General features: G+C 41.5%; 1 protein-coding gene and 1 long non-coding RNA gene across 5 annotated transcripts in view; one reads left to right on the forward strand and one right to left on the reverse strand.

The window, feature by feature from the left end:
• The window catches only part of LOC144306631 (uncharacterized), a 39,444-nt gene extending 20,875 nt beyond the window's left edge, over positions 1–18,569 (reverse strand). The window contains exons 1-2 of one of the 2 annotated variants that reach the window (XR_013373725.1): positions 15,714–18,569; positions 2,401–2,506 (exon numbers count right to left, since the gene is read on the reverse strand). This is a non-coding gene — a long non-coding RNA (uncharacterized LOC144306631). The remainder of the gene's footprint in view (positions 1–2,400; positions 2,507–15,713) is intronic. The other variant, XR_013373726.1, reaches the window with a different exon arrangement.
• The window catches only part of RIPOR2 (RHO family interacting cell polarization regulator 2), a 220,082-nt gene that overhangs the window by 77,510 nt on the left and 122,642 nt on the right, over positions 1–19,930 (forward strand). The window lies entirely within an intron of this gene.

Below are 19,930 nucleotides of genomic sequence, written 5' to 3' on the forward strand. Positions count from 1 at the left end.
TACACATGGATGTTCCCATGCATTCACAAACACACATACATACATACATACACTTTTTTAAAAAACAGAAAATAGAATTGTGCTATGCAAAACTCTTCTGCAGCTCGCCTCTTTTCTTTCTGATACAAATTCCATCAAAGACAATTTTTATCCTGGTCTTCCCAGCAAAATGCCTTATGTGGTGGCATGTACATATTAGCGCATTTCATAAGTGGCTGTGTAGTATTCTATTTTTGCATTTGTTCTTAGGATTTTCTGGAGATTTTAAACTGTACTGAAATTTTTCTGAAAAGAATGAGCATTGTCTTTTCCTGGTGTTGTTTGCTAATTATTGCCCTGTGTGGTAGGTTTGGGAAGTGAGGTGAAGAACTAAGGAGTCTCTGCTGAAGTTTCCATACCAACCAAACAAAGGGGGTTAAGGGCAATCCTGTGGGATTTGAAGCTCAAATTATTTCCCACCTGGCCTCGATCAGTAAACACTTTGAGTCATTCTTCCATTTCCAGATCACTGAATCTCACTTGCATCCTCAAGCAAATACAGCTACCGGCTTTCTAATCTCTCTCTTGAAGATGAACATCATTCTTTAAACTGAGAGGTCTTCCTAGAGCTAATGCAGCCTGAAGATTCATATCACCTTTTTACACATTCCAGTCTACAATCTCCCATTCCAGCTGTAAAGTACCCTTTTCCTAATGCTTAAGAAATAAGCAGCTACAAGATCAAAACCCACTACAGAAAACGAACATGAGGTTTCTTTTTTCCCAGCTCTCAGGCAACCCGTATTACTCTGGAAACCAAATAGAAAGCTGAGCTGGGAAGGGAGGGTATGAAGCTTTGAAATCAGCTGCCTCCTTTTAATGATAAGTGTGCCTCCCAGTGGGATGGATTAATTAGCTAGTGATTGCAGAGTCCCTTAAAAACCACAGCACTGTGTGTCTCTGGCACTAATCCTGGGGTAGACTGGTGTGTTAAACATCTTTCCCAGACCTAATATTCATCCTTTAGGAGTGTCTTTCAATTCTGCTGCTTCCTTTCTGTTCTAACCCTGCCCTAGATCCAGGCTTATCATTCCCTTCTACTGAGTCTCCCTCCAATCTCTAAACTGTCTCCTCCTCAAACCACAATTTATGTCACAGGGGAAAAAAAAGTCTTAAAATAGTTGGGTTTTTTTGTTGTTGTTTTTTTGTTTGTTTGTTTTTACTTATCTCTCCTGCAAGGCCTTCAGTGGCCACATGGAACCATTTTAAATCGAAACAACTTGGTTCAAGCAGCAAAGTGGTAAACTGGAAAGAATTCCAGTTGCTTATGGTGCTCAAGGTCATTACCAGTCTATGCAATCACATATCCCCCTGCCCCTCCCTTCAACCAACCTTCCACTTCAAAGGTAAGTTAGCACAGTAGTTCAAAGCAGGGCTTCTGGTGCCAAACCACAAAGCAGGGCTTCTGGTGCCAGACCATTGAGTGTGCAACCTGCCTCTGCTTCTTGTTCGCTGTGAGATCTACCCACAGTGCTTTGCCTCTCTGGATCACACTTTCCAATAAAAGTACCCACCTCACTGGGTTACCCTATGGATTAAATAAATTAATATTGGAAAAATGCTTAGAACACCATCAATGCCTACAGTAAGCAGGAAATAGGGGCTTTCCTAACTGCCATATGCTCAGCATCTATGATAGCAGCCAACACATAGATAAGGAAACTGAGGCACGCAGAGATTACATGTCTTGCTCCAGGAGCACACCAATCATAAGAGTTTGAGCTGAGAGTCCAGGCTACATGGTTGGTGTCTGAGCCTGCCATTCTGAGTACCACGTTCCACTGCATCGACCTTGTCCCCTGGCTTTTCAAACAGAGACTCCTTAAGTGATGCTCAAAGTGCTTACTCAAGTATCATTAATCTAAATTCTAAATCTGAACCTTTTCACACACTGTACTCTCGGCCTGGAAAATTCTCTTCTCCAACAAGTATTCCCCCCAATTTCTTATCAGCACAGTGTCCCAAAGTGTTCTCTTCCTCTTCTGAATTTTTATGGCACTTTAATTGCCCCTAAAACTCACTGGCACTGACCACATCCTGTCTTATAATGTAACTTGTCTTTTTTATGTGCCTGTTTCTCCAACAAGACTGTAAATCCATTGAGGATGGGCCATGTTTGCCTTCTGGTTCTTTATGTTCTTGGCGGGGACTGGGATGGCGCCTTGCCCAGACCAGACTCTCCTTAAATGTTTGCTGATTGATAAATGGGCACAAAAGCAGCTAGAAATGGACAAAGTGGACCCTTATTCTTCCTGCTACCCCTTTTTTTAGACTACAGCACACTCTGCCCCTCCCTCAGACTGTGCACAGAGGAAGAGCTTGGGAGCTAGAGGTTCATCACCTGCATCCACCATATCTTACCTGTGAGTTCACGCCTGGTTCTTCCAGAGTAGAAGGTGTATCTAAAGATCATGGCATCCTTTTCTGGAAATTCAAGGAAACCTATACAGGCATCTCTTTTTTCTCCCTGAATTTGGAACCAATTGAGATTTAGACACAAGGGGGTAGGCAGAAGAAAACCAAACATCACCTAGATTACCTGAAATGCAGACCCACTTCCAGTGTAGGTAAAGACCAGTTTAGAAAGAGTGGCTTACATCTGTGGACCAAGTGACAGGCTGATCCCAACCTGTCAGCATGACACAGATTACCCACCCAGTCAAAAGCAGCACTGGACAGCCACTGGCTTCCCCCATGACACATTGTCACAGCACAATTTAGTGTGTAAAAAAACACAACATGCAGGCAGTTGGCTCCAATGGGGAGAGGAAGGGGCTCACTGGAGCATGTTCAGAGCCATCTTTCATATGCACCCATCAGCTAAGATACTTTTCATCCAGTGAGGAGTCTAGGTGAAGGAGTAATGAGGACAGGAGCATTCCTCTGATGCCTGGAAGTATAAAGCCAAGAGATTCCCCACACAACAGCCTCTGTCTTGGGACTTCTGAGTGGCTCAGTGGTTGGGCGTCTGCCTTCAGCTCAGGTCATGATCCCAGATCCGGGGATCAAGTCCCCCAGCCCGCTTCTCCCTCTGCCTGTGCCTCTGCCTCTCTCTGTGTCTCTCATGAATAAACAAATAAAATCTTAAAAAAACAAACAAACAAACAAAAACACCAGCCTCTATCTTCACCCATTGGGCTTAACCATTATGTCCATGGTCAACCAGAAGTGAGGTCGCCCTCTCAGGGAGAAAAGTCAACACCCTATTAGAGCAATCTATCCCATTCTCCCATTACCACCCACTTTCCTGAGCAGATCCTCCTAGGGCTCTCATGGGAAGCCTAGGTTTTGCTCTGGAATTAATCACAATAGTACATTAATTAAAAGAACCCCAAGGCCACCTATTATGGGTTGAATTTTGTCCCCTTGAAAAGATCTGTTGGAGTCCTAACATACAACCTCAGATTGTCACTGTAGTTGGAAATGTGACTGTATTATTGTAAATGTGATTCGTGAAGTTAAAATGAGGCCACTGGCGAAAAGGGTGAGCCTATCATGCAATATGCCTGGCATCCTTTAAGAAGGCACAGAGACTTGGAGAATGTAGGGGAAAACACAGGCTGAAATTAGAGTGATGTGTCTACAAGACAAGGTATACCAAAGCTTGACAGCTGTCACCAGTAGCAAGGAAGAGACAAGGAGCAGAGTCCTCGGATGGAACCAACCCTGCTGACACCTCCATTTTAAGCTTCTAACCCCTTGCACCATGAGAGAATAACTTTCTGTTGTTTAGAGCGACCCAGTTTGTGGTCCTTTGTTCCCGGCAGCCCTAGGAAATGAATACACCGCCCAATGCCCAAGATCAAAAGTTACTCTTCCTAAACCCAAATTATGGGCTGATACATTCTCAGTGTGCCTCATCAAGCATCAAAGAAAAATGCTTCATGAAGGCATTGGTCATCCTCCTCAGGAATGATAATTTCAACAGTGAAATTCTGAAAAATCTTTAATTTCCTCTTTCCAAGTACTTATTCTTTTCCCCCAGATGTTAAAATAAGAACTCAATGAATTACAAAATATTTAAGAAAAAGATACTTTGCAGAAACACAGAGGTGTTTAAGTTGGCTCTCAGAAAGTTTCTTTTAAGTTTCATTTTACATTTAAGCAAATTTGTGTGTGTGCGCTATGGGGAATAAATCTACTGGATATCAATATTGTGCTAAATTAATTTTGAACTGTGTCAGCATCCATCCATCCTTAGACCATTTTTGATCCAGGAATATATGCAAACTCTGTTTTGCTCAACTCAACATTAGTATATACATTTGTACATATTACTGCACCACACTGTAATAACCATAGTTATGAGTTAGGGTTCCATAGCACTTTCCTGTAAAAAATAGTTTATCCATCCTCTGCTTTTTGGGCATTGAAATATTTTTCCATCTTTGTCTGCTATAAATAACACATATTTGTATTTTTAAATTCTCTTAGAATATTTCCGTAGGTGGACAGCCAGGTGGCTCAGCGGTTTAGCATCGCTTTTAGTCCAGGGCATGATCTTGAGACCCAGAATCAAGTCCCATGTCAGGCTCCCTGCGTGGAGACTGCTTCTCTCTCTGCCTGTGTCTCTGCCTCTCTGTGTGTGAGTGTCTCTCATAAGTAAACAAATAAAATCTTTAATAAAAAAAGAATATTTCTATAGGTAATTTTCCAAAAAATATTATTGGGTGAAACTATTAATAGTATATTTCATATTCCCAGGGTTCTATTAAAAAGACTTATGCAGTTGACCATACCACAATGTTATCAGAGGGATTTAAGTATTTTTAAAGTTTCATTTGGCAAATGTATAATACCAAACATTATGTACTTCTTTATAAACTTTGAAAACATTTTTTTGGATTTTATTTAAATTCAAGTTAGTTAACATATGATGTATTATTAGCTTCAGGGGTAGAAAAAAAATTTTTAAATTGGCATTATAGGGATGCCTGGGTGGATCAGTGGTTGAGCATCTGCCTTCAGCTCAGCGCATGATCCCAGGGTCCTGGGATCAAGTCCTGCATTGGACTCCCTGCAGAAAGCCTGCTTCTCCCTCTGCCTGTGTCTCTGCCTCTCTCTGTGTGTCTCATGAATAAATAAATAAAATCTTTTTTTTTTAATTAGCATTATTAGGGCACCCGGCTGGCTCAGTCAGTGGAACATGTAATTTTGATCTCGAGTTCGTGAGTTTGAGCCCCACATTGGGCATAGAGAATTACTTAAAAAAAAAAAAAAAACCCTTGGCATTATAACCAAATAACTTATGCAGCTAAACTACATTTGTTTCCTGCCCCAGCACAAGAGTAACTTCTCCCATATAAAGTCCTTGATAAATTCTTAGCTGTTTTTATGGGGCTTTCACTTTACTCGTACAGCTAACATTCACCAAATAGTTCCTCTGTCACAAACTCTGAAACAGTAGGACTTGAGAGAAGACTGGCTATTTTAATAATGAGCAAAAGATAAAAGGATGGTATGATCTGGTGTCAGAAAAGATACCCAGCTAAATCCAACTCAAGCAAAACCTACTGAGTCTTCCAGTAAAAAAAAAAAGAAGAAAAAGATTATGGATTTAGTCTTCTTTTTTCTTTCTGTCTTCCTTTTGCAGGGGTAATTTTGAGGGAAAAAAAGGAAAGTATAAAGAACAAATTTTAACTTATGCATGCCAAGACAGCTCAGTGGGGAAATTTTTCAACAGACGGTTCTGGCACAACTGGATATCCACATCAAAAGAATGATTTTGAGCCTCTTCTTTATATCACATGCAAAAACTAACTCAAAATGGATTATAGCCTAAATGTAAGACCTAAAACTATAAAATTTTTAGCAAAAAGCATAGGAGCAAATCCTAACTTTAGGTTAGGCAGTGGCTTCTCATGAAGCATAAGTAACAAAAAATAAATAAATTGAATATTATCAATTTTAAATTTTGTGTATCAAAAGTTGTCATTAAGAAAGCATAACCCACAGAATGGGAGAAAATATTGGCAAATCACCTATCTGTCAAGGGGCTTGTATCCACAATGCATAAAGACCTCTTACAAAGATAAATAACCCAGTTAAAAATGAGTAAAGAATTTGTAGAGACATTTACCCAAAGAAGATATGTAAATGGCTAATGAGCACATGAAAAATTGTTCAACATCATTAGTATCAGAGAAATGCAAGCAAAGACTACAATAAGATACTAATTCCCACCTGCCAGAATGGCTAAAGTAAAAAAGACAGTAGCAAATGTCGAAGAGAATGTGAAAACATTAAAACCCTCACACATTGGTGGTGGGAATGTAAAATAGTGCACAATGGCTTTGGAAAACACATGCCTATGCAAAAAACCTGTATATGAGTGTTCATGGAAGCTTCATGCTTAAGAGCCAAAAAGTGGAAAAAGCCTAAACAACACATGGTATATCCATACAATGGGATATTATTCACCCATTGAAAGAAATGAAGTGCTGTCACATGCTTTAACAAGGATGGACCTTGAAAACATTATGCTAAGTGAAAGAAGCAAGCCACAAAAGACTATATTATGACATCATTTATGCAAAATGTCCAGAATAGACAAATCCAGAGACAGAAAGCAGATTAATGGTTGCCTGGAGGTGATGGTGAGGGGGTGAGGTAGGGAAACTGGAATAGGGAGTGCTACTAATGGGTACAGAGTTTCTTTTTGAGTATTGAAAATGTTCTAAAGTTAGATTGTGGTAAATAACTCTACAACTCAGAATACACTAAAAACCACTGACCTGAACACACTGACCTGGTGAATTTTAGAGTATATTTCATATATCTCAGTAAAGCTTCAAAAAAAATTATTGTGCCTAATCCCACCACCGGAGATAATACTCTTAACATCAGCCATATTTATAAACTTTGCAGCCCTCCCTCAATGAGGGTTTAGTGAGTGCTAAAGGAAGAAATCATGGGAATATAATGATAGACCAGAGGCAAGTTATCTTTTCTTCTCTGCATATCAGATCTAGTCGATTTATTATCCATGTTTTCATCACAGCCATAAGATGAAGACTTATTGGCTAAGTCAAGAGCCAGGTCATAAGCACTGACTCCCCTCCTCTTCACCATTCTGGTCAAACTCCTCCGAGGGAGCACCTGAGTCCTCTTGTTTCTCTCCATCCTATTTCAACTGCTCTGAAGGCAACATCACTTCTCACTGAGATTGTTGGAAGAGCCCCTCCAACACTTTGTCCTGCCCACCCCCTTGTGACCTTTATACCCATGTCCCACGTGGCAGCTAGAGTAATCCCTCTCCTGTTTAAAACCCTTCAGTGATTCCTGTTACATTTAGATTACAGTTAAAATTCCTTCAAGTGACTCACAAGACTATGGGCTCACTAGTGGCTCTTCTTGTGTCTAGGACTTCACACCTCCCACCCACCCTACCCCACCCTCTATTCCTGCCACACTTCATTCCTTTCAGCTTCTAGGAGATAACATTCTCTCCTTCTCTCTTCTCTAGGCCTTTGTATTACTGCTTTCTCCAGCTTAAATATTCTTACCCCTACACTCCTAGTTCCTTTCACCAGCCTACTGCTTTTCATTCTTCAGGAATCATTTGGGCACCACTCCCTACAAAATTCTTCCCTGAGTGTCATGAGCACTTGTCCATCAAGTGCTCTTGCTAAGAGCTCCCACAGAACCCTGTATCTACCTCATGATAAATAACATTTATTGCATTAAACTGGAATTGCCTACCAAATCTCCCCAGCTCTCCACTTATCTGCTAAGAGGCTTTGGGCAAGTTACTTGACCTCTCCATGCTTCATTTTCTCACATGAAACATGGAGATAAAAACAGCATCTACCTGACAGACTTGCTATGAGGATTAACTGGGATAATATTTGTACTTCACTAAAAGCAGTGCCCAGCACATCATAAGTATGACATAAGTGTTTTGTAAAAGTATCATATACATCTATAGACTATAAGCCCCAGTAGAGAGTTTTTAAAATCTTATTCACTATTGCATCCCCTATAAATTTTGTTAAGTGAACAACTACATCAATCAATTAACCAAGCAAAAGTATAAGTAACTCAAAGCTAGCTCATATTTTCAAGACACAGGGGAAAAAGTGGATACAAAATGAAACAAGTTTCTAAAGAAAGCAAGAGAAGAGAGAAGCCAAAACAAAGGCAACAGTTTAAAATTAGTGGAGAAAGGATAGGTAATTCAATAAGTAAAACTTAGATCATTGGTTAACTATTTGGAAAAAGCTGAAGGGAGAATCCATTCATAGCATGAAAGTAATTCCCTATGCAACTATTAATTGGAAAAGAAAATCTCAAAAGAACCATGAGAAAACAAAATTCAGTATTTGGGCAGCCCGGGTGACTCAGTGGTTTAGCGCCGCCTTCAGCCCAGGGCATGATCCTGGAGACCTGGGATCGAGTCCCATGTCGGTCTTCCTGCATGGAGCCTGCTTCTCCCTCTGCCTGTGTCTCTGCCTCTCTCTCTCTCTCAATCTCTCTCTTTGTCTCTTTAAAAAAAAAACAAAATTCAGTATTTGAGGTATGGTAGGTCATTATAAGCATGACACAGAGAGTAATATTTATCAACATGGAAAGATGTTCACTATAAGTTGAGAATTTTATAGCTGAGTTGTTAGCATCCAGCCTCTGGAGGCAGCCTGCCATGGTCCATATCCCAATTCTACTACTTACTGTTAAGTAACTTTGGACAGGTTACCTACCGTCTTTTGGTCTCAATCCCCTTCATCTGGAAAATGGAGATTATCATCACAATAGCAACCACACAGGTGTTATGAAGATTAAATGGGGTTAATATTTGTATATCAAAAATGATATAGAATGATGCCTGGCTGAGCCTATTTTTATTAGATGGATTTATATAAAATTATGTTAGCTGGTCATACCTCAGAGGTGGGATTATGTATCTAGGTTTTTCTTCCTTTTAACTGTATCTTCCAATTATTCTATAATAGTACACTCTGCTTTTAAGATAAGAAAAAAAAACTATGAAAGTGATTCTTAACTTACAAAAATTATTTTAAAGTCTTATGTAATTGTAGAATATTTGCCATGGGGAGCCTGGATGGCTCAGTTGGTTAAGTGTCTGACTCTTGATTGCAGCTCAGGTCATGATCTCAAGGGTCATAAGATCAAGGCCTGTGTTGGGCTCTATGCTGGGCATGGAGCCTGCTTGAGATTCTTTCTCCCCTTCACCCTCTGCCCCTCTTGCCATCCCCCCAGTTAAAAAAAAAAAAAAAGAAGGGTAGCTGTCATGCAAAAAATATTCATGATCTATTGTAAGAGGAAAGGGAGATGCATGAAACAGTATAACAGAATAATTTCCAGTGTATAAAAAATACTTAATGTACACATACATATAATCATGCATGGAAAAAACAAAGAATTTACAATGTTAGCAGTTACTGTCTATTTAAAATCTTTTAAAGTCTTGTCAAATGATATATGACTTTATTTTCTCCATTGTGTGTTTTCTTATATTTCTAAATTTTTCAATAAGGATATGATTACCTGTGAAGCCAGAAAAAAAAAGTGAATTATTTTTGTTTTAAAAAAATAGCATGGACCTTGGTCAGAGTAAAAGGTGGGTTCTCATCTGAAGCAGAGGGAAGAAAGGATGGGTACAGATTTAGAGGTGGAAGGGAAGGAAGAGTTGGGGAGGAAGAATTTCCTCTGCCCTTTGAGGTCCTTCCAGGTGGATTAAGAATCAAATTGACATGAGACAAATTAACAGGAGAAAATCAAATTTAATAGCATATGTACAGAGAATGCACACAGATATGGAAATTCCAAAAACAGCCAATAAAGCTTATATGAGCTAAAAAGAGGGGTAATGTTCTGAGGATACCAAGGGGGAGAAGGACCGTTAGCAGGAAGATGAGGTGTTTGGAAAACACAGGTGCCCTGTTATGTACAGAAGTTTCTTAGGTAGAGAGGAATCTTTGTTAATAGCTCTCTTCTCTGGAAAGCAGACAATTGAGAAAGAGGTAAAGAGAGTTTTCTGAATCTGCTGGGTTAGGATTGCTTTTAACTTAAAATAATGTTCATGCGAAAGTGGTCCATCTCAAGTTAGCCTGCCCTTGGTCCCTACAGAAGTCAAAAAATTACATATGGTGGTCTGTATTTTCTCTGAAGTGGGAGGTAAGCTACAGAGAGAATGATTTCAGCTACAACATAGTTGTGGGGAATGAAAATTGAGGGCTAATTGAGTTGGGTTAAAAAAAATCTGTGAGTCAGGCTGAAAACACCTAACTTAATAACAGTGCAACAGCCTTCTGCACCCCCCTCCCACCACTGAGAACTCAGAAGGACAGGTCAGGAGTCAGATTCCCCCAAGGCTGATGAAAGGGTCAAAGGACATACATCATGCCTAGCAGAAGGTCTAGAGGTTAAACACCAAAATATTAATAGCAGTTATTTCTGGCTCTTTGAATTATGGTTGGATTTTTTTGTTTCTTTCTTTAACTTACTCGCCTTTTTTGCAATTGGCAGATATTGTTCATTGATTAACTTTTTAACAGTATATGAAATTATTAAACCATGCAAGCAAATCTCTAAAAGTTAATCCTTCTTCCAAAATTTATCATCTAGCTTAGATCTCAGGTTTTGCATATACACACAAAATTATCATCTGACAATACCTCTTGTTAATATTTTGACCAACATCTTTTTCTCTTAGCACATATACACATATGTGGCAGAGTCTGTCCCCTAAGATCTTCTCCACAAGTCAGAATACAAACGGTCATAACTCTTTGTTTTTTTAGGCTTTATCCATTTGTCTGAGATAGAGAGCAAGGGAGAGCATGACTGACAGGATAGGGAGAAGGAGAAGCCGGCTCCCCACTGAGCAGGGAGCCCATCATGGGGCTTGATCCCAGGACCCTGAGATCATGACCCAAGCCAAAGGCAGATGCTCAACAGACTAAACCACCAAGTGCCCCCAAATGGTCATAACTCTTAATTCTTTTTTTTTTTTTTCTTCGCTATTTGTTCAAGTCCACATATGCCACATTAGGAGAGCCTCCCTCAAATTCTCGCCAGCCACCAAAAAAATCTGTGTCCAAAAAAATCTTAGTGGCTTTCTCATTTCAAAGGGCATAAGTTTTGTTATTGATTTCCAGGAACCATGGAACTTGGAAAATGTTAATAATCCAATGTCTGCTATTCATTTTGTTGCTATGAGATGTCAGAAGACTGAGCCTGCACAGTTTGACAGGTGTGACTCTGTTGCACCGAGCAGTCTTTGTTCAGCCCAGTCCCACCTGCCCTTCTGGGATACTTGGGCTTAAGCTCCCAAGTTAGAGTTGACCCTTTTGCAGTCAGCATCCCGCCAAGGATGACAGTTGTCCTAGGGTGTCTGGGTCTGAAAACACTGACTACAAAGAAAAACTGTTTTTTTTTTTTAATTTTTATTTATGATAGTCACAGAGAGAGAGAGAGAGAGGCAGAGACACAGGCAGAGGGAGAAGCAGGCTCCATGCACCAGGAGCCTGACGTGGGATTCGATCCCGGGTCTCCAGGATCGCGCCCTGGGCCAAAGGCAGGCGCCAAACCGCTGCGCCACCCAGGGATCCCCGAAAAACTGTTTTTGACTTGGAAAGGGCCACATGCTGAGCTCAAACCAACCTTGCTCTGTGTTCTTAGGCGCTTGTGTTGAGTCCAAGTCACCACCTTGTCCTCAAGGTGACTTTATTTTGAGGGGTTTCCAAAATAGTTCTTGTTTTTGTTTTTTTTTGTTTTTGTTTTTGAGAGAGAGAGAGAGAGAGAGAGAGAGAGAATGCACACATGTGAGTGGGGAGGGGCTGCAGAAGAAGAGAGAATCTTAAGTAGGCTCCAATGTAGAGCCTGATACAGGGCTAAGTCCTGTGACCCTGATATCATGACCTATGCCAAAATCAAGAGTCAGATGCTTAACTGACTGATCCACCCAGGCACCCTACTTCCCTGCTAATTCTATGCCCAGCACTTTCACATCAATTGGAGGACTACTGCTTATTTACATATGTATATGTCATATTTGTAGGTAAAACATTTTCATAAAGCAGACAGCATACATTATTTGTCTCTGTCCAAGGGTGTGCTGGAGCCAACTCATATCTGCTCACAAGAGCCATTTGTTAAATTTTCAGAAATGTTGTGAGCTGATTGTTAAAACAGCCAATATCTAAAGCTAAAATCTATGAATGTACAGTTAAATAAATCATATTGACAGCAAACTTAATAATACTCAGAACTAGTCACTTCCAAATTACCACATTTAACAAATTATCTGTGTACTTGAGGTTCCTGACATCTATTATACCTGTGAGTTGGAAACACTGTATAATTGTATGCTCCTGAGTATCTCTTCCCAATTTTGTGTTCAGTGATTTAATGTTGGTAGCTTGAAATCAGCTGTGGTAGACAGGGGTGTTTGCACTATGAAAATTAACAAACTGGTGGTTTAACATTTACTGGTTTGGCACTGATGTCTGTATTCTCAGCAGCTAGAATGACAAGGTGCCCAATAAATGGTGGGTAGGTGGATGGATGGATAAATGGATGGATAGATGGATAGTCAGGTGGATAGATGGATGGATAGATGGATGAGGATGGATGGATGGATAGATAATTGGATGGATGGATGGATGGATGGATGGATGGAAGGATGGATGGACAGATAGAAGATGAGAGAGAATAATGGAATAGAAGGGAGTGGTGTAGGCTTAGAGACAGGAATAGTAGCCACGAGAGAATGTTGGCTAGGTGGGGTATTAGGGTTCTGCCTTTACTCTACATAGCCTACCCAGACAACAACCTCAGTTGTTCTATTTCCTTCTTTCATAGGTTTCTCATGTTGTGTTCTCACATGTTGTGCAAAAGAGTGCAACATAGTACAGAAAATGTGGTCACCCTATTTCTGAATTGTATGTTGCTTCATCACATTTCAAAAGTCATAGATTTTGCATTCTGGTTCATTCCACTGGAGATAGTGGTGTAGCAACACACAGTGCAGAATACAGGAAGGCCCAAGTTTACCATTCACTACATATTGACACTAGCTCCAGAGGAAGGTAAGCAAGGGTGGAGTCCTTCTGTGGCAAGGTTTTCTTTACCACAAGTTCCGTTCCCATACACCATCTTACTCCAGGGAGTAAAAAGAAAAGAGAACTAAATATTACTACTAACACTGTGTTCTGTGTACTTGGGCTTAGTGAAAATCATCCAAGAAGCCAGGTCTGAACTTCTTTTTCTCATCTAATTTTCATAATGTCCTCTCCCATGAAATTTCCCTTATACCAGGTTTAAGTGTTGCTCTTAAGTCTTTTATATAGTTTTCTTTTAGTGCATTAAAAAAGGGAGAGAAATTAGAGAAAATGCTAGGAGTGGAAGCCTGGGACAAAGTGATGGAGAAACATTTATTATTGTTATAAACACCTTGTTTTGGAATTCCTTACAGCTTTCAAGGGGATTCTCTGATGAAGTCTTACCTATATCAATAAAATTTGAGGCCCCTCACATTCTGGTTGTTGGCATCTTGTAGGGACACCTATTCAATTGTAAATCTTACGAATTAGATGATTTACATGAGAAAATGTCTATTTTTCTCTCTCTTCTGGGCCTGGGGTCTGCCTACTTGGAAAATAACACAAACCCTTCCTAAACCGTAAACCACTGTCAGGCCCTGTGGGTTAGCAGTTTTTCCACCCATAAGTAGGAGATGGGAGAAAGCTTATAGGGCGAAACAGTGCTCCTAACCTCATAACACCCCAGGTCCAGTGAAGACCCATGCTCTCTCCGGTTATATTCCCCTACTTCCATGCTGATAGGAACCTTCTACAGCCTCTGATCATCTAGGAGAGGAGAGATCACTGCAGGGACTCAGTTACTCATTCATTTAGAAAAGTCTATGAAGCGCTGGTTCCTATCAGACCTGAAACAAATATGCAAAGATCATGCCTGACCTTTGCCTTCAAACAGAGCTCAATGTTGAGTAGGAGAGACAGGCTGAAAAGCTACAAAATATGACCTAGATCTTGCAGCTTTGAGTTGTATGCCTGGACTGTGTTCTGGGAGGCTGCCGAGTTCATAGAAAATAAGAGATTTGAAAGATTACTGCCAGTGCAGCAAACCCTCCTCACCCAGTCCTTTGCCCCTTTGTGTGTTAGATATCTGCACTTTGGGGCTTTTTTTATTTTTAACATGAATACATTTTCCTTTCATTTATCTGGAGCGCTTCAGTCATCCACATAAGAACCTCCCTGGCACGATTTCCACAGTCTTGACTCACCTGCTCTTGCAAAGCGCTTGCTCCAGTGACTCAGCCACATCTCAGATGTCCTACTCCTGCTTATCTAGTGTTTTTGCCCTTCATCCCCTCATCAAGAAAATGAGGACAATCACACTGCCCTTCCTTTCTTACCTCAGAAGGATCGCTGAAGAACAAGTGACACACATTCCCAAATCTCTTTGGAGAAATGTGTCTTTGTTGACATTAATATTCTCATGGTGAAGTAAACCATGAGATCCTAGGTGGGTGCAAGAGCCAACGCAGGACTCAAACCTTCCTGAGGTGAAGGAGGGAGGGAGGAGGAAAAGAAAAGGAACCTTGCTTTAAAGACTGGTATCACCAAGTCTCTCACCTCACAGAGTTCTCTGGTCCAAAGAGGAACTGAACAGAATTATTGCTGTAAGCTAAAATCTATAATCAATATTGGTTATTTTTGCCTAACTTTTATTAGGAGCTGTCCAGTGAGAGAAACGCTGGCAGGTGCTATTCCAGGAACTTGGGGAGCTCTGCTCAGCACCAGGGACATTTCTACACTCTATAAATAACTGCCCACCCCATGGGTGTGGCGAGCAGCTGGTGCATTTGCTGGTTTTACATGAGGTCACATGGTGGCAGAGGAGCAAGGGCAGAGCCTAACCTGCCCCTTCCCCTCTCAGCTCCCTCTATCCCTCCATCCACCCACACACAACATTTGATACCTCATTTCTGTACTTCGTTAAAACACTGGATGCAATTTTATAAGAAGATAACTCCTCTATTATTCTGACATATGTCCAGCCGTACCCCCTGCCCTTTCCATCGTGTACCCTGGGGCCTTTCCATGAAGGAAAAGGGAAAAATCCTGCCCTCCTGAATTCTTGCTATCCAGCTTCTGTGGTCTGGGGACCTGTCACTTCCTGGTGGTTAGTGATACTCCTGCCCCATCATCACCACAGGCTTCCATGATATTGGGAGATGGGAAGTCGACCTGTATGGTGCATTTGCCTTCTGCCAAGTCCATGCTGGAAGAGGCCCACCTACCACTCACCTTCACTTACCCCTGCCCCATTTCCTCCAAATTTGCTGGTTTATTTACAGGCTGAGCTGAGAGTCCCCAGAAAGCCAGCCAGAGCCAAGCATTCCACAAAACGTGACCTCAGGCCACCCTAAGAAACACAGAGACACCTCCAGGCCAAGGGCTGGGCACAATCGCCCCCTGCATGCCCCCTGCCCCCCCATACCCTAATGCCGGACCTGTGAGGATTAGGGTTTGCAACTCTTGAGTGCCCCCAGGAACAGAGAGAGTCTCTAAAATCCACAGTAGAAACAACTTTTAAAGCTTTTAACCTCAGGACAGTTTCACAAGGTTTGAGTTGGGGTGTGGGGGGGTGATGCTGGTTTTTTGGAGGCTTGGTGGCTTTCTGCTCACCTCCACTGAAGCTGCAGGACGGTTTTCTTCTGGTTTTCTTTCCTCCTCCCCGGTGGCCCCAACACACTCTGGTCTGCCCCCTTGTTTATGAGTCATGGTCCCCAGGTTCGCTGGGCTGTGGTCTCCGAGAGGATGGGCGGCACTCGGCAGCTCGCCGCCACACCAGATAGAGTTCCAGGAAAGGAAAGGAAACGTCTTGTTTTGAGGAGGTAACGAGGATGGCCTGATACGGGTGTGCAGAGATGAAACAAAGATTGTTTTTCACACCCTCAGCTGACAGAGATCAGAGCGTGAGGAAGCAGAGGGAAGGGGAACCCTGGGGCCTCAAAGTCAAGACCCATGGCTAGTAAGAGTCTCTCCAGGGGCAACCTGAACTCACACTTCAAGGGGGAGATCTTTCTTTCTTTCTTTCTTTCTTTCTTTCTTTCTTTCTTTCTTTCTTTCTTTCTTTCTTTCTTTTTGAAGTATGTGGACTGCTTAATAATTACAAGCTCCCGGGCACAATCACGGGAGAAAGAAGCGGGGTGAGCTCCTCCTCCTCGGCCTTCTCCACACCTGCTGGCTTTGCCTTTATTTTGCATTCATTCATTCATTCATTCATTCATTTAAATTCAATTTGCCAACATATAGTATAACAACCCACTTTGTGTTTATGCTCCTTGGTTTTTTCCTTCCTCTCTCTCTCCTCTTTCTGCCCTTCCTTCACTCCCTCTCCCCCTCCTTCCTTCCCTTTCCCCTTCTCTCCCCCTCCCTCCTTCCCCCTCTCCTGTGGCTACTCTCCTCTCTCCTCTCATAGAGGGAAGAGAAGAAAACATTGTTCCCTTTTTCACCACTGTTCACACTGCACACTGGATGACAAAAAGTCAGAGTTGAATCATCCTCTTTCTTCACCAGCTTGGTGGAGTGTGCTCTGGCCACACTTTTCAGGGAAGAAGGCAGCTTTTGCCACTCTGGTTCTTCAGAGGTAAAAGCTTAAATACCACTGTTGCTAATGATAGGCTGGGAATACTGGAGAGCCAGAGTCAGAGAAAGATGGCACATTAAGCCCTCTGGGGCAGGATTGGGACCTAACTCAGTGCATAGAACACATGCATTGTCTTTTTTTTTTTTTTTTTTTTTTTTACTCTAGGTTCTTGTTTTCACTGATCGTCTTTGTTGCAATTTATACTTCCAAACAAAGGAGGAAGGAGCCTGCCGGAAAAGGAAGGAGGACTAGAGATCTCTTAGTCTAGAATTCTCCATTTGCTCCATCCAAATGGGCTCCATGCAGGCAGGTCTCCCTGGGTGCCAGACAAAGCAGGTTGGAAGCTCATCCAAGGTGGGCTGGGAACCTGGGGATGAGAGTTTCAGCATGTTAAGGGCTTGTCCAGGACTCATCTCTACCCTGCTGTGTTCAAACAGCACCCAGAGCCGAGTTTCTGAATTTCCTGGAGGGCTGAAATTTCAAATCCAGGAATGTCTCTGGATATTCTCCCATGGAACCCTACAACACAGACAAGACAAGCAGTAAACCCCCTAACATCACACACACAAAAAAAAACCTCAGATGCAGCCTGGTTGTATTTTCCTTACAAAAGAAAAACATCTTGCCCTTCCCTCATGTTTTTTTTTTTTCTCTCTTTCTGTTAACAAGCCCTCTTACTCAACCATAGACCACCAACAGTTAAAACCAAAAGCAGATAAGACCAATGCTCTAATTAAAATCCATTGTGCTTATTTCTTATCACACCTTCTTGAGGCATGAATAAAGGTGTTTTGCAATGACTGGGATATTCCCAACCACCAGAGCCAGACCAGAAAAACCGTGATAGCAACAAAATGCCTAGAAAACCACACCCCACCTGTCCCCTTCTCTGCCCATGATCATGCACTGAACACATATGGATCCCTACCCTTGACTACATGCTCTGTGCCTGTTCTCTTGCACATATCCCTATATGTTGCACACACAACCTCTCCCTATAAGACTCTAAGTATCTGTCTTGCTGGCAGAGAAGTTGGTTATTAAGGCTTAAGTCAGCCAACTCCCTCAGCTGCTGGTACCTGAAATTAATCTCTTCCATTCTCTTTTCCAAACCTTCCACTGAGTTATTGAGTTTTTATACAAGTTTTTCTGAGTTTGTTCTGCAACAGTGTTGGCAAACCTAGCCAGGAGCTATGCTTTAGATTTGTCAGCCCCCTTGGGATTCCCTGGGAAGGAACTGTTGGCCAGGGCAGAGGATCAGAGCTCACCCGTTTCATTTCCTGAGTTAGTGGCTGTGATAGATGGATTGGTAACACTTCCTATCTTTTTTTTTTTGGAACGGAGTCATTGAGAAGTCTTTTTTTACCCAAGTTATTTTTCTGTCCTCTGTGAAATCAGAAGTCACTGAAACATATATATTAGAAAGAAGCCATGGTGGGAAGAGTTTTCAAAAACATTTGGCCCAAATCAGAACATAACAAATCCCAAATTTCGAATCCTTCTTTTTGTTGCCATCCCCACAAAGAAGAAATTTTGAGGCTAAGAAGAAACAGGTCAGGAGAAAAACAGGTCACAACGCACAGAGCTAGTACATGCAAAGGGATGGAGATACCAGGGCTTCCCTCTGCCATATCCAGCCACCATGGGCCCCCAACTGCCAAATGCTTTTCCAGGGTCCCCTGATCCTGGTGCCTGGTCTATAGGGCCTGCTCTGATCCTGCTCTGCTTAATGCAGGGTCTGCATCATTGGTCTTTAACTGTCTAGGTTTCTGAAACCCAAAGTAAATTTTGGAAAACTATGTACCCTTGCATACATTTTTTGTCATAAGTTTTAAAATTTACAAAGGATATATGAAATAAATATAATATATATATCTCCATCAGCCGCATAAAAAAAGTAAATGATTATATTCTTTGAGATTTGGAAATGTTTTATATTTTTCCTTTTGCTTGCTGAATTCATATTTCCATTTTGTTGCCCCCATCCCAGCGGAATTTTATCCTTATTGTTAAGGCAACTTTTCAGATAAATTGTCAACGTTTCATTTTATACTTGTCACAAGAGAAACACCCCTGAGAGAGCTACCGTAACTACTCTGTAAGTAGTAAGATATTTAATAGAGGAAAGAAAAGGTATTTAGATGATCATTAATATATTAGGATCTGTTTTTAAAGACTTTCTAATGTAAGATCATTAGGCTCACTCTAAGACTGTAAGTTAGGCAGATAGGTTCAATCACATCGCAGAAGGTGATACCGATTCCACTACACCAAAGTTTTTCTTTGGCCCAAGAGTGGGACAATTTCTCTTCTTATAATGTAATGTATTTTTATACTCAAAAGTATTTTTCGATCATTCTATCACAATTCTGGTTGAGATTATAACTTTGGTTGAGATAGAGGGTACGGACCAGGGACTGAGTCTTGAAGTTGTGTTTGTATAGTTAGACAAGCTATTGATAAAGATTGTGTTTTAATTTGGGACAGTTTGAAGAGAGAGGACTGAACTTCAGATTATTTTTCCATTTTGCACAAATTCAATAGCTTCAGACAAAGGGCTGATGTAGCAAAGCTAGGATTGAAATTCAATTCTAGTCAAATCCCAGAACCAGTGCCTTTTATGCCATTTAAAAAGTTACTAGTTGCGGGTTAACTATTCCTAGCAGTCAGACTCTTAGCCCAAGGCTATTCCTTGCAAACCATACCCAGTGTGAGTCTTGCCAGAGAGACCATTTTTGCTGGCCTCTTCTCCCTCCTTCCAGAGCAGAGTGAGCAGATGCAGTCACTGGGCAATTATCTTCATTGTCCTGAGTCCTACTGAAGAGAACCAGCCAGGGCTTCTACAGGCTTCCCAGCATCCCATAAATGGCCTCAATTGTATTCCTTCAACTGAGAGATACACCTAAAATTGGGGGATGTGTGTAGGAAGAGTTCCAAAGCCTCTGGGTTGTCATCCTGCAAGTTGGGTATCTCCTCTGGACGACCTGAGAACAAGAATATCATGAAAAGCCATGTTCCTGGGGCACCTCGGTGGTTCATTCGGTTAAACGTCTACCTTCAGCTCAGGTCATGATTTCAGGGTTCTGGGATTGAGCCCCACATCAGGTTCCCTGCTAGGTGAGGAGCCTGTTTCTGCTTCTCCCTCTGCTACTCCCTTTGCTTGTGCTCTCTCATTCTATCAATAAATAAATAAAATCTTTAAAAACAACAAAAAAAAGGTGCTCCATTAATCCCAGCTCCTTGGTCATGGCAT

Source organism: Canis aureus, chromosome 37 (assembly GCF_053574225.1).
Source record: "Canis aureus isolate CA01 chromosome 37, VMU_Caureus_v.1.0, whole genome shotgun sequence".
In the NCBI taxonomy this organism is placed as follows: Eukaryota; Metazoa; Chordata; class Mammalia; order Carnivora; family Canidae; genus Canis; species Canis aureus.